Below are 15,103 nucleotides of genomic sequence, written 5' to 3' on the forward strand. Positions count from 1 at the left end.
TGTGAATTGGTCTAAGCGGCAGGTAGTTCAGACCCCCTACATCTTTAAGCCCAAAGGGCACTGCAGGAATCTTCTGTGTGGTCTAGCCTTTATGACATTATTAGTAGGGGTTGTACTTGTCCTGCTGGCTTGTTTGCAGTAAGAGCTGTGTGGTCTTCGAAGTGCTCTTTGAAGTTAACGCGGAGTCACGAGGACACAATTAAGATGAGCTCAGAAAGGCTGATTTCAGTTGATGCTAGAACATTCAGGAGTATAACTGGTCTCGGTGCTCGCTGCACGTATCATGCGCAAAAGACAGAAAACACATGGTAAATTACAGCCATGCCTGAAAAGTAGTTTGTAAAACTACTTTAGCTGAGATTAAACTTCTGTTAGCAAGCACCTCGCAGAAGCAGAGAAATAAAAGCTTGGAGTACCTACACCTGAACTATGCTAGGCTAGTGTGTGCTTGCTGTGCTTTTGGGGCAAGCAAAGGAGTGTGAATATCCAGCAAAGCTGGAATCTAAACTAGTTTTGATTTGATCACATTCAGCTGGTTAGGGTGTAGTACAAATTTCAGATCCCTACTCTGCTCCAGAATTTCTGGCAGCTCCTGGGAAAGTCATTCATCTTCTCCATGTCTCAGTGTTTCATATTAGGTGAGGACATCAGCACCACAGTGGGCCAAAAATTCTGAGGTGCTCACACTAAGGTTATGGGAGCTACAGAAATGTTAAATACTTTGGTTTGTATTATTTTTCTGTTGCTAAGGTGAACGTAATTATCAGTCGTATCAGTACTCAATCTAAGTATATAGTAAATGATAACCACTCTTCAGAAGAACACTTCCAGTAGGGTCAGCTTGAGATGGGCTCTCCGTTATCTCTGCTGCTCTATCCTGATACTATATCATGGTTCATAGACCTCATTGGATGAAAGTAGTTCCTTGGCAAACTTAGGGAAATTTGGATGATTTGTATGTCTGAAAAAAGGTAAAAGGTGTATGTGTGGCAGGGGGAGAAGCAGAAGCTGTTTGCTGGCAGGGTTTGATTATAGCAGCAGAAAGGAAACCACTTTATTCCAAGAAGAGTGTTGTAAGGCTGCTGGTCCTGCAGTTTCAGGCAGAAAAACACTTGAAGGGATTAAGATAAAATGGGATTGTTCACACTTTCTACGGAGAAGCAAAAAGAGAGAGAAAAGTTAGCAGTGGCTCTTGGACTTTGCCAGTGTGCAGCTTCATTACAAAGAAGGGGAAAAACACTTCTATAGCTACCCCATGCGGATTCAGGAAGTCTGGTTGCTGGTCAAAAATATACAGCTTAGACTCCATGAAGTTTCTGATCAGTGTTTATGAGGGTAAATTAACAAGTCTACAGAGATGGCTTTTCCTATGAAAGTGAACATACAACATTTTCTTCCATTGCTACGCTTCTCTAATTTGTCTGATAATGCTCTCACTGAAAGCTGCCTCTCCTGCCGTGCTGTACAGAGCATATGAGTGTGGAAGGTAATTTTTTTCTTCGTAAGTGCAAAGTGAAAGCTTCTATTCTAGGATTGCTTCGTAAGGCAACTTCAATAAATGACAGAAAGTATTAATAAAACCTGCTTAATTGATATTAGCATAAATGCAAAGCCAAATAATATTATCAGTATCAATGCTGGAACAGTTCCATCACATGCTCTTTACATCTCTGTTTATCTCTTTCAGGTGATCTCAAAGGAGAATGCTCAGGGGGGAATTCAGGGACCAGAGATTTAATGGTTGCAGTTTTATAGTCTTTATCAGACCATCAAGGCTGTAATCGAAAGATAGGCGCTATCAACTCCAAGAGTTCTGTCATCTCAATGAACCTTCGAGGGAAAATCATTGCAAGACGAGCCTCTGGTAAGTCTATGAACTAATCCAGATTTTGAGGATGTTATATAATTTGTGTTATGTTAACACCTGCAAGCTCTAGTCATGGATCAGGAATTTTCTGTGATAAATACTCTTAAGAAAGCAAAACGAAAATAAAATCCTTTTCCCAAAAACAAACGAGCCAAGCAACCCAAAAGGGTGGCGTGTTATCGCGGCCATTTCTCATATGTGTTTGTTACATAGCATAATTATGGTAAGCTCATATGATGTGTAGAGTCAGCCTCGTCTTTGCAGGGAGCTAGAGACTCTGGAAATGGGGATAATCCTAGGTTTTTTCCTGTGGAACAGAGGACTTAGATAATGTAGGTGTCAGTGTGTATCTAGGTGGTTTGATTAAGAGAGAAGCACTCATTGCGACTAGAGATGATTGGTCATTAGGAATGTCAGTCTTTAACCTCCTTTCCTGGCTACAAGTACTAAGCGCTGTTACGTGATAAATACTCATTGTGGACCCCTGTACAATAACCATGAATCTGTAGATTTAATTCATTTCCATCTGTTTATCTAATTTAGTGGGAGGAGGTTGGAAAGATATTAGAAAGAGGAGCACGGCTGGGTGTCCGTGGACTTTGCAACCCTGACCATTAATGTTGTACTGGAGCACTTTTGGAAATCCAGTCCTTCCTCAGCTGCAGAGTTCAGAGTTGAGTTGCTGTGACTTTATCCCTGACTATCTAAAATAGAACATGAGCTAATTCAAGTTGTGGCCAGCAAGAGCAGAGAGGGAAAAGGCAGTTCAAAGGATCAGTCCTGCTCAGGCATTATCTGTGATTATGTACTACATCCCCTGTATTAGCCATCCGAAACAGATGTCTGCTCCTATCGGAACTGTCCACGTTGATAGCGAGGTTGCTGTGGGAGCATGCTTACTGTGCACTCGGCTGGGTATTGCACATCTGGTCAAGGTCTTGAGCTTTATTTCTCTTTCGCCTGATTTGGGACTTCAGAAGCATATACTCAGTATTAAGCCAAAGGCTTTCTTTGTTCCATGAGGCTGCCCCAGCTGGAACCTGTTGCTGGTTGACACAGTCAGATCTTATTTTGAGACTATTATATTCTTTGGCATATTACACTGCGTTTACATCTTTTAATTCACCCCAGTAAACAGATGGGTTGTTTTAAGAACCATGTGTAAGAGCTTTCATTAAAACCATTACAGGACACCAGATGGGGATGCAGAATACACAGCAACAGGGCTGATTGCTACCATGTTGGACTTCTTGCGAAATATTCAGAAGTGCATAGCTCTTGTTGACACTCAACTTGTCTGCTTTCCTGCATCGTGGTGACCCAAATGCTCCTGGGTTTGAGTTATATTTTGATGAACCAGTTGCCACTTTTTGCCAAGCAGGGTGAAACGCATCTGGGTTTCCTCATATGAGTTTTCCGGAGCTCCTAATTTCTGAATTACGCTCGCTATGGCAAATACGATTTTGGTGGGGGTATTTTATGACAAAGAATTGTCAAATAAAATCAAAATGAAAGTTTTTTTTTTTTCCCCAAAAGGTTAACTCTCAAGCTTCGCCTTTAAGTAAACAAACAAGAAAGGAGTTGACTGAGAATTTTCAGTGCCAGAGTAAATTAAGAGACAAGACTCATCAGAGCAACAGTATCACTGAGGTGTTCTCAAGTGTACTAGCATCTTAATTACACTAGAGTCTAGAGGGACTGCCAGTGGTCTTAAAAAGATAAATGTCGGATATGTTTCAAAAAGGAAGTAGATTAGTGGATCTAGTAAATCTTGACCTATTTGATGTAGATGTTTAACTGAAATGGATTAAAAAATCTCTATCTGTAGCGTTTGGACTGGAAATCTTGTGAACCAGATTCTCCTGTTAGGTGTTCCTCCTGCCACAACAGTTACTGCAAGACTGCCAAAATATTTGTGACAGTAGTTGTGGTTGTTTTTTTTTTTTTAGTTTATGAGTCTTAACATCTGCCAGAGTGAATGCAATAACTAAGAAAAATGTGAGAGTATTTGTTGTAATACTTAGGCTGAATAACAGAATTCCTAAAAAAAGGAGGTTCAGGAGTACAAAGGCTGTATCTAAATTTGGGTCACTTTTCATAAGTAGTTCTAGGGTATATTTAGAAATATCAAACCGGTTCATTTCTGTCAGGTGTCAGTCTTTCCTGCAGGTAAAAGCACAATGCTTTGCTTCAATTTTGTCAAAAGGTCATACGTAATGGTTTGCTTTTAAATCATTTTTATTGAAAAACGACCTAAACTTTAAGAGGTTTTCATAAGTGTTAAGTAACCTGAAAGGAAACTAAATAAAATAATTGAGGTTATGAACATGGATTTATTTTAACATTTATTCTGAGTGGAAAAAATGCTGTGTTTTGGTTCAACAACTGAACCCCCAAAATCTGTTGTAGCCCAAGGATAGCATAGCTATAGTTTCCTATATCTACAAATATTAGATTTTTTTTATAATTTCATATAAAATGCTTCATTGTATCTTACTTTATCTAATTGATGGATAATACAACCACTTGTTTATGTTGAATTTTGCAAATTCTGTAAATTAAAACTTTCCTATCTGAGAAGAGAAAAATTAAGAATTTCTATTTAATATCCCTCTCACGAACAAAATTTGAGTAGTTCAGCATTCAGTGGAACTGGAATTAGCTAAAATTCTGTTCTTGGAATAGGGATGAAATAGTGACATTCCTAATATCAAAATATTCAAATTTTTTTTTTGGTGTGACTGAAAAGTAATTACTTTTCAATCCTGTGAACATTAAGCTGTATTTAGCCACATGTATTGAGGGGTATGTCATGTCTTAAGGCAGCTTCAGAGTTATTCATCAACTCATTCTTTCCTGTAAGAGTGGTTCACTGGCTGATCTTTCCCCATGCACCCACACCCAACTGATCCGTGTGACACCTAACGTCAGACTAACCATCTCTGCGTAGCCTCATGGGAGGCAAAGTGGTCTGTGGATTCCAGTCTGGTAGGAAGAGAAATATTTAAGTACCTGTTCATTATAGACCTGCAATTTAATAAATCAATGGACTTTAGGTTTTAGCTTTAAAGGAAAACTTGCAGCACATTTCAGAAGTTTACAATACTGAACTATCCAACTTTTTCTAAAGATAAAACTTCAGCTCTAGCGGTCACCTATTTTGCCCATCAGACTGTTTTGACTGTTCTTAAAACTCTAGATGCTCTTTCCTTGCTACATTATCTGAAATTCCTGTCTTCAGGCTAGCCGTGGCAGTGTGAACTGAGAGAGTCCCAGCTGCTCTCTCCCAAGGAGCACATCGGTGGAGATCTGCATCCACAGGAGCGAGCGTGTAAACTCAAAGGCTAGCACGCAAATCTTACCTCCCGGTGAACTTTGCCATTTGCTAATTTATCCCTGTTCTAAGTTCTCTCTTGTGTTTGTCTTTTTCTATGATTTCTTCCAGGAAAGCCTGTGTGGGCTGGCTTCTAGTTCCCATTCAGTGCGATCTTCTAATACAGCAGTTTCACCTCCAGCTTTGAATGTAAATCAGAAAAGTCCTGCAGGTTCCTTGCATTCTGTTAGGGGAAGGAAGGAGGAATAGTGCAGATATTGAGCTAATGCTATCAAGATGCCTAAAGCAAGAGAAGAGATTGATAAGAGAAAGCATTGTATTTACGGTTTCTGGCATATAGCATAGCACAAGTTCTATTTGAATTCTTCAGAAATTAATATCAGATGACTTAGGAACTTCTGGTGTATTTGAATCTTAAGTGGTTACAGATAGTTTTGCTCAGACTTTCCTTCAGTTGTTATAAGTGCTACTTCTTTCTATTCATTTCAAGACAGCGTGAGAGTGTCTACAAAATTGTCGTGAGAATGAAAAAAACCTTGCTCTCACTGAGGCTGAATGGCAGCAGGGACACAGATCCTACCTGAGATCGGTGGTAGCCTCTCTTCTATGCATGTGTGTGCATCTGTGTGTCTGCAGCGAGATTAAATTTGCCGATGTGACTATTCATAGTGCCTTTACTTTCCAAATATGCAAGCCTGACCTTGCTGCCACCATATATGATGTGTAGATGGCAGACATCTGGTCAGGTAAAGGGTCAACTTCAAATTAACTTAGTTTTCGTCTTCAGAAAGGGGTTATTGTATGAAGCACCTGAATGAATACTTTAGAAAGAGTAAAGAAAATGAAAAATGTAAAATGAAAATTGCTTTTAGAAAATTTAAGGCATTGTTGTCATCAGAGCACCATGAAAAGCGTGGTGCAAAGGGTGCCCCAGGATGGCTGTCAAGGGGTGAATCAGTGACTAGGCACAGAGTAGAGTGGGTGCCAGTGCATTTCCCATGAGGATGGGAAAGGTGTTTTCCTCTTAGTCCTGACTACATACTGCCATGGATATGACTCGGCGGTTGGGCACACTCACTCCACCATGAGAACAGCTCAGAGGGTGTTTCCTTCCTTCTTTTCTTTGTTTGCATTACCTGTATCTGGACTGGGAGCTAAGCCTGCGCCCTGGTGTCAGATGCCCACTCAGGCAGGTGTTTTGGACATGAAACCTGTTCCCCTTCTGCTCTGCTCCCACCCAGCAGCAGCTGAGGCCTGCTGCTAGAGGTCTGCCCAGCCTGCCTTCCCAGGGGCGTGCAGAACAGCTCCATGCACCCTGCCAGTCCCCTGCACTGCCAAAGCAGCTCTTGTGAAACACGAGGACGCGTAGCAGCCCTGGTCAGCCGGACCTGCTGTGGGTCGGCACGCTGACCCGTCTGTCTGCTGGGAATCCAGCCCCTGCCACTGCCCTGCCTGTGCTACGGGATAGCCTGCGTTTTTCTTCTCCAAGCACCTACGTGTGTGTGCGGGAGCAGCTGGGCTCAGATTGATGTTTCACCAGGCTTCCTGGCCAACCTCCACTGCGCTTCAGCTGCCGTTGGCACAGCCGCTCGTCCTGCAGCCTGCCAGCAAGCGGGCAGTCCATATGGCCGGGAGCGCTCCGGGAGCCTCGGCAGCCGGGGAGAAAGCGGGCTGCGATCATGCACGGCTGTGCAAGTGCTGCGGCAGAGACCACCTGACTCCAGCCTTCCCAGCCACCCACTCCGTGGCCTCACCGGGCTCCCACAGTTACCAACCCGGCTTTGGCAAAGGATGCTCCTCTGCCTGTTCGTTGCGGTTATGGGTTGGGTCATCTGTAGAAGGAGCAGCGCTTTTCAATCTCCCTGAGGTCTCTTGAGTCCTAGGGCAATAATAACTCATTGGGATGGTTGCAGCTTGACAGGGACCTGGAGGTTTATTGCTCTAATTCCCTGGCAGTATCTTTCACCCTTGGGGCAGGACAAGTAGGAGTTTCTCCCACAACAGGAGTCTGAAATCTTCTCCTACAGGAAGCACCCAGGCCAAGAGGCCTCTATCCAAGCTAGCTCTTTTGGAGCAACACAATTCTCTTTTTTTTTTTTTAAGAGAATCTCTAAGTTAAAAGTAAGAAAGAGATCTGGTAAATAGATTTCTCATTTGCAGACTCTCATAACTGTATCATTATTATTGCCACTGATCAAAAGATCAGATGCAAATGCAAATGAAAGTAAACAAGCACATAGATCTTTGTGTTTAGAAATAACGATGGCTGGGGAAATCCCCCCTATTCTTAATCACCTTAATCATCAACCCTAAAAGATTTTGAGGCTGATTCTCCTTGACATTGAGTCAGTGTTGTCTTGACACAAAGGCAGAGAGGATAGAAGGTTGCTTTGTGAGAGTATTTTATATCCATTCTGGGCTGTTATGACTGATGATGAGTAACTACAGAATCAGGGTGTCTTACTCTATTTTATGGAAATACTGTTCTCATGCTCTTAAAAATTAATTGTTACCATACATAATTTTACTATATTACTCAAGTCCTTTTGCTATAAGTGCAGGTTTTATGTTATAGTAAAAATAGCTATAAATACATTGCATTATCTCTAAATATTGTGTCTTACATGATCTCGAAGAAAGCTCTAATATCCTGATGGAAACCAACTCTGTCCTCAGCAAGGCTTCTGCTAGATGCACAGTATCTTCTTCATTATTATCTCACTGAAGGTGTTTTTTTATGTGACTAAGAAAACTTTTTGTGTGAAATAGTCTGTAGGGAAAGAGGAAGCCTTTTCTCAGGCGCTAAAGTGCAGGCTCTACACAGGTGCAGGCAAGCACACGGTGTACTGAAGATTGTCAGAACTGTAGGGTGAAGTTGTACATATCGTAATAAATACTGTAGTTCAGACTTAATTTTGGAATATTCTGATTTCTGGTTGCTTACTTTTGTGCATTCAGGTATTCTTTTAAAGTTGTCTGTTGATTCAGTGTATGCTACAGTAACACTATCAAGGGACCTAAGTCATGCAGGGACCTTGCACCAGAAGCCGTTTTAGGGATAAATCCTGTTGCTGTTCTTGGTGACTTAAACTGTGACGATCCATATCCTTAAGGCTCTGGTGCATAATCCCTGTTGGAAGTTGTGGGGCACAGTGCCCGAATCATGCTCAGTTAATACTTTTAAAAGTTCTTAAATACCCTATGGACATCTGAAGAAATCATCTCCATTCAACGCATTCCTTCAGTTTCTCTTAACAAGAATATTAATATAATCCATGTTAGAGTTCAGCGAAAGTTATTTGGCTTGCTCATCAACATGTGTGCGTAAATGTGTATATAATTTGCAGCAGAAATATAGATTGTTTACAATATACATTAAAATATGTGTAACTACTAACTTTTTTGCATTTATAAACGGTCAGGCAATAAAAAATATTACATATAATATATATATGTAATTTTTGCTAGGAAGTTACCCCTCAATGTTTCTCTGCATTCACCAGGTTGAATGAAACACCCATGGAAGCTTGCCAGCTATGCTGACGCAAGCTCCAGGCTCATCCTATAAACATTTACGCTTCTGAGTAACTTCAGTCATGTACAAACACCGGGACGAAAGAGACCTCGTGGGTCACTGATTCCAGTCCTGTGGTATGACAGGCAAGGCTCCATCACTCTTCTCATAAAATGGCCAAGTTTTATTGTAAAGCTTTCTGAGTTTTCGCCTGCCACCCCTCCTGCTGGAAAGATATTCCATTACCTTGTTCAGTTGGTGGTTAAAAACTCTTCCCTCGTTTTCAGCCTCAGGTTGGTCATGGACGGTTTCTACCAGTTTGTTCTTATGTCAATATTGTAAGTACCTCATCTTCCTCCCTAATGTTTACCCACTGAGAACAATCGCGCAGCTGAAGTTATTTATGTGCATTTGCAGATTTGGGTCCTTGGGGGTAGATGTCCACATGTATTTTACTTAGATACATATAAACAAGGAGAGTGACTTTACAAGCCAACCCTGTCAGAGTGATTAAAACAAAGCAGAATCCTGAAGTAAATGAGTCTCAGGTTGATAAGGACTGTCTTTGGAACAAGTGTCCTTCAGCATGCAGCTATTCCTGAATGAATGCAGCCGGCTAGCTTTGGTGTTCTGTGATTTATATCAGGACAAATCTGTTGCTCACATAAAACATAGGGTGCCACAGTCCTATAGATCTGTTCGTCATGAAAGAGGATAGCTGAGTCTGTCTCTCATTTTTCTAGCAGTAAATTATATGTAAGCTGGCAGAGCCATTCATTTCTACTTTGGGTCTGAAATGAAGGGATGGTTTGCACTTTGGTATTCTGCACCAAGCGTGCCATGTTGGTATTCATCCTCGGTTAATTAACTTTTCAAAGATGGCTTTTCTTTCTTTTATGACCCTGCAATTTCTGTATCTTCTGGAACTGAGGCAGGTAGGATTTGGAAAGTTAATTAAGGTCAAACGTGTTTACTGAGAGCGAGGCAGAATGGGCTATGGGAGAACTGGACCCCATTTCCCTTCCTTCCCCTGTCTGGTCACGCACAGGCAGATTCCTGCGTCTTGCGGCACTCTCTGAAGAAGGAGGGGAGGAAGGCAGACACTGTATTTCATATGAATTGGCCACCCGACTTCTCTATCCCTTCTCTGAGGGTTACAGCGATGTGAGAACATGCAGGACGAGAGCTGGTAAAAGCAGAGTGTGACATGAGAGGGAGAAAGGGGTCTGAAGTATTACAGGCAGGGGAGTAAAAGCTGCCATGGGAGATAATATACGCACTGAAATCACATCAGTTAACAGACTTAGCAAGGAAACCAAAGACTGAACGGGACAGGTCATTTTGAGGATGCTCTTCATAAAACTGGCTTGATTTGCCATCTTCTAGTTTGTGCCTAATACCTGGATAGACTACGTTTTATTCGAAAGAAACTGATGCACTAGCATATGTAGCTGGCATTAAATAACTCAGTATTAAAAAAGAAGATATTCCTAATAAACCAAATAATTTTAAATGACTGGAAACTGAGCTGAAAAATAACATGGGCAGAAAGCTATTTTGCTGTAAGAGGACTGAGGAAGGAAACTTCCTAATTAGCCAACTGTACTCTCTGCGGGTTGCCCAGATTCAATCGCGAGAATTCAGAAGCAGAAAGTTGCTGGTGGTACAGCAGTACTGAACGTGCCATTTTGGACAGCACTGCCATACACTTGAAATAACCCCATAATAAATGAAATAAGATTTTTGAAATAAGAATGCTGGCGTTGCAAATCTGCTCTCTGTAGCTCTAGTAGAAAGTTGTTGGCAGCCTCATCCTGCAACGCCAGGTGATTTGTGCAGCAACTTGTAACAGCAGTTAAGCAATGGAATCAGGTGCCCTTCCCCAAGGCTACAGATGAATCACTGAATTACAGGGAGGGAAATGAGGCTGGGAGTAGAGTGGATACACATCAGTGAAGAAAGGAGATGGGAGAAGCTGGGGTGGACAGTCATCACCGAGACCAGAGAATGTGTCTCGATGTTTTTGTTTAAGCAAAATGTAACTAGTGGTAAGTGGAGGATAAAGTTCAGGATCCCACATCAGAAATTGTTTGGGTGTCAGTTGAGAGTAGCTTAGTGAGTGGATATCAGTGGAGTCGCACGGACATAACGTTTTGTGCAGTCGGAAGGAGGCCCCAGATCTGCTCCCCTCCTGGTTACCTGGTCTCTAAATGGAGCTTCCTTTGTCAGTCACGCGTAGCTCCCTGATGTTCATAGTTTAAATAAACTGAATAAAATTCAACTGTGTGGCCATAATTGTTGGTAGTATTCACAAGGTTTTATCATAACCTATTCTTATGCACAGCTAGATAACACAGAAAACATCCACTATGTTTTTCCTCCACATGCTTACATAGTCTGGGTTTTCCTGGCAGATCATGCAGAGGTTCTCAAGTGAAATGTGACCTAGTTTGTAGCTTCACAGCATAAGATTCCCAGGATAGGATAATTTAAATGTATTTTGCAGTCGTACTGCATTGTCAAATGACTGGTTGTGACACACTTCATAAATCTAGCCCCGCTGACACTCTGACAATGATCCTTGATGTGATAAAGCAACCAATACAGGCTCAGGCAATAAAGTAGGAGGACGGAGGCTGGAGCTGAACACGGGCCAGAACTGCCTAACTGGTTGCCTCCAAGCGCATCTCTGCACACCTTCATTTAGTTAAGGCTTCAGAGAGTGAAGCATCTGTATTCTCTGTTTGGGGAAAGTGATTGAGAATTGATTCACATTCAATTAAAATGCAGCCACCGATGGCAGTAGAAGCACTGAACAAAAGAATGAAATACGGGATGATTGCCTAGACTGAGATTTTCTCAGACAAACAGCTAACAACTTTATTTTGTCCAACCCTGCGCTGATGTGCTTTCCCACCATGAGCAGGTGATTCATTCTGTGTTTCTACTGATAGAGTACAAATCCAGAGCCTGGTGCTGTAAGTATTTTACCCAGGCATTTGGGCAGGTTTGATGTACCCAGGAAGGACAGCATCTGCTGGACTGTCTGCCTCCTCCCTGCAGTCTGCCAGGCAGTTACCTGGGCATTTGGCTAACCCGCCTGCCCTTGCATGGTTGGTAAGATCTGGTTACATCAAAGATGGAGATCCTCTGGCCCATCAGTATTTGTAATGAATAGATGTACAAGCGTAGATGTGCTTTTTTAATGTCTACTGTATTTCTTATCTAGATGAACTGCATACTTAATTCCTACTCGTTTCTGGTGGAAAAAACGGTGGTAGCTTTTTGCTTTTGGTAGCACTTGCAAATTTGTCTATCATATCTGATACCATTTCTTAGAATGGTTTCATTTCCTACATACTGAAATGAGAAATCTATATAAAGCATGAATGGTAAACATTTTAAAAAATTAAATGGCTAACATGTATGCACTTGAGTACATATTCAGCGCTGCATTTAGGCTCAAATTCTGAATCAGCTTCCCATTGATTGGAATGTTGAATTGGATACCAAAATATGCACCAAAAACCTTAACATTAAGCACTCAATGCTTTTTGAAAGCTCAACTAAATTGTAGGCTTTCTATAAACATAAATTCCAGTATCAGTTAGAAAAAAAAAGTATTTGAGAGAAAATTATGAAGTACTCTTAATACCCTTACGTTAGGCCTGTAAAGTAGCATGACTTTTAGCTAAAACGCTCAAGCAGATCTTCATTACCAACGTTTTGCTCTTTGATGTAGGTTAAAAGTTTCCCCAGTGGTTTCAAAGTTGATCTTTGTGTTCTTTGTACCAGTTTCACATCCCAGCCCTATGTTGTCCTTTAAACATCATCAGACATTAGGCCCCAGTTCAGGAGACACCCACTGAAGTTAAGCACTAAGAGGCAAGGACTAGAATCCAAACTGCTGATCTGATGGGTATGTGTATGGGGGTGGTATCTTTAAAAATAATGTGAACAGCATTCTTTTTAATCAAAATTTACAGCATAGGTCTTTACGTTAGAAGAAAAAATACTGTAGCCTACAGATCCTGGGAATATATTACTCTCTTGTCTCTGCAAAAGGTATTTTTATTATAAATAACTAACCTGCTTTGCAACACTGTGACTTCATTCAAATCTTATTCTTTAGCGTAACTGAAAATCAAACGCCTTATACAGCGGTTACAGTCGCCTCTTTTTTTATTTAATGATACTTTGATCTGTAGGTATTACATAGGTATATTATACCTATGAGTTGAAATGTTCATAAGAGCCTACAGGCTCTCATTCAAACCAGCTAGCAGCAGTTCAGTACTCCTCAGAGCAGAACAGTTCTTGCAGCTATCGTAATGGCCCTCCCTCTACAGATTTCCTATCCAAAATAAGATGCTATACTTTCCTTTTTCACTGATAAGATATTTTTGAGAAAGGTTTCACATCCAAAGTGCCTTTGCAAACCATTCTTGGAAGTTCTAAAATAAATATGTTTCTTCATACCTGTAGCTCTAATTTAATACAGATTTGTATTTTTTTTCTAAGTACTTACTACAATCTAATACTGAAACAACTGCGCCACTGGCAAGTGATCCAGATCTGCGCATCAGTGGCAACTCTGAATGGGGTCTGCATTATTCATGCTATAATTAAATGAATAGGAAAAACCTCTGCTGGTGAGCATCCCTCACTGAGAACAGGGATTTCGTAACTGGCCACTCTGTGGCTTTAAGATAGGTCAGACTAACTTCATGATGGACAAAACTACAAATCATCATAAGGAATGTTATTAGTGGCAAGGCTAGTTCATTTAATCAGCTCCAATTCACCAAGCCCCATCATGAGAAAATGTAGATCTACTTTCCTGTGGTAAAATACTGCAGGAAGTCATTTTAAAATATTTTCTAAAATATGTCTAAGAGTCAGGATGTGATGCGATGTGGATAAAACTAAGCAAAAGGGATACAGCTGGCTCTCTGTACCTTGCAGTGGAATAAAAATGGAGTCACTACCATGGAGAGGTCACTCTGAAAGCAGGTTGGGATCTAACATCAGTTATCCAGATGTATCTGTAATACTGAATATATAATTCATAATTTTATGCAACAAAATGAGCATATTGAAGTAGACATAATGTGAAGTTAGAGCTATTGAGAGACTTTTCCAAAGAACAATAGGGAGTTCTGCTTTTATTTCAACAGGACTGAAATACATCCCATTTCTTATAAGAAAAAGCAGCAAATAATATTTATTATCCTTTTGATATGGAGCCATTACTGGAAGCCATTATCATCACATTTCAGGTTACTTAATCAGCTCTGTGAACTGATAACCCACATAAATAATTGCCTCACTGCTGCCAATAGTGCTCTTGGCACACTATGAAAATAACATTATTCCTTACAAATTAAACCACAATGAGATTTTAACTGACAGATTAAAGGCTTTCTTTAGGCACCTTGAATACTTCCAAACTGAGCAAATGAGGAGAGACCTACCATTTTGCAGGTATGTGATATAGGTGAACTACGGTTGAGCTCCCTGATGGCACAGAAATGAGATGCATGTGTCCAAACATGCCAAGCAAATGGAGATGATGAAAAAGAAAGATTAACTGCTGAAGAGCCACCTGCTCTTCAGAGCATTCCAGCTAGCAGGCACACCCCAGCCGATACTGTAATGCTCAGCAGCCTATGCACAGGACTTCAGGCAGGGACTCCATTATCTATTTGGCTTTTTTCCTGTCCCGTGTGGAGCAGCATATATCTGCGGCGTTGTGCAAGATATTCATGTTTCAATAATATCCCTCACTTCTGCATTCATTTCTTTTAGTTTGAGCCTTTTCCTCTCTTCTTCTTCTTGTTGGAAATGTCCAAAATAGCCGTAGCTCAAGCGAAGTGATTGGTCTCATTTTTTTATGTTGCATTATCTAGTTATCCTTGAGTGGATGTGTGCTCGTAGCCTGCCTTTCACTGCTCGAGGTGAGAGAAAACATCTGTCCTGAAAGAAATTCTGATACATTAGTATTTCTTCTCATTATAAATTATGACAAGAAATCAGGAGATGCCAGCCTTCCTGGTACTACCAAAACCTGTGCATGGACAGGAGCTATGAGACACTTAATGTATATATATATATATAAGGCAGCCAAGAGATGGGATCTCCAGACAGGTGGGGACAAGATCTTGCCAGAAGAGGCAGCTGGTCCATTTTTGAACAGCCTGGTCTGAGTGTTGCTGAGGGGTGGCACAGCAATATCACCTGGAGAAGCTCAGTTTGACACATTTGCTGTCGTGGCAGAAGCTCAGGTTCCCCATAGGTGGGCAGCACAGACAGGGAAGCTGCCTTGAAACCCTGCCTGCATCACTTGTGTCCCAAAAGCCACAAGGGTGAGAATTTCCTGGAAATTTCA

Source organism: Phaethon aethereus (assembly GCF_964289735.1).
Source record: "Phaethon aethereus genome assembly, chromosome: 3".
In the NCBI taxonomy this organism is placed as follows: Eukaryota; Metazoa; Chordata; class Aves; order Phaethontiformes; family Phaethontidae; genus Phaethon; species Phaethon aethereus.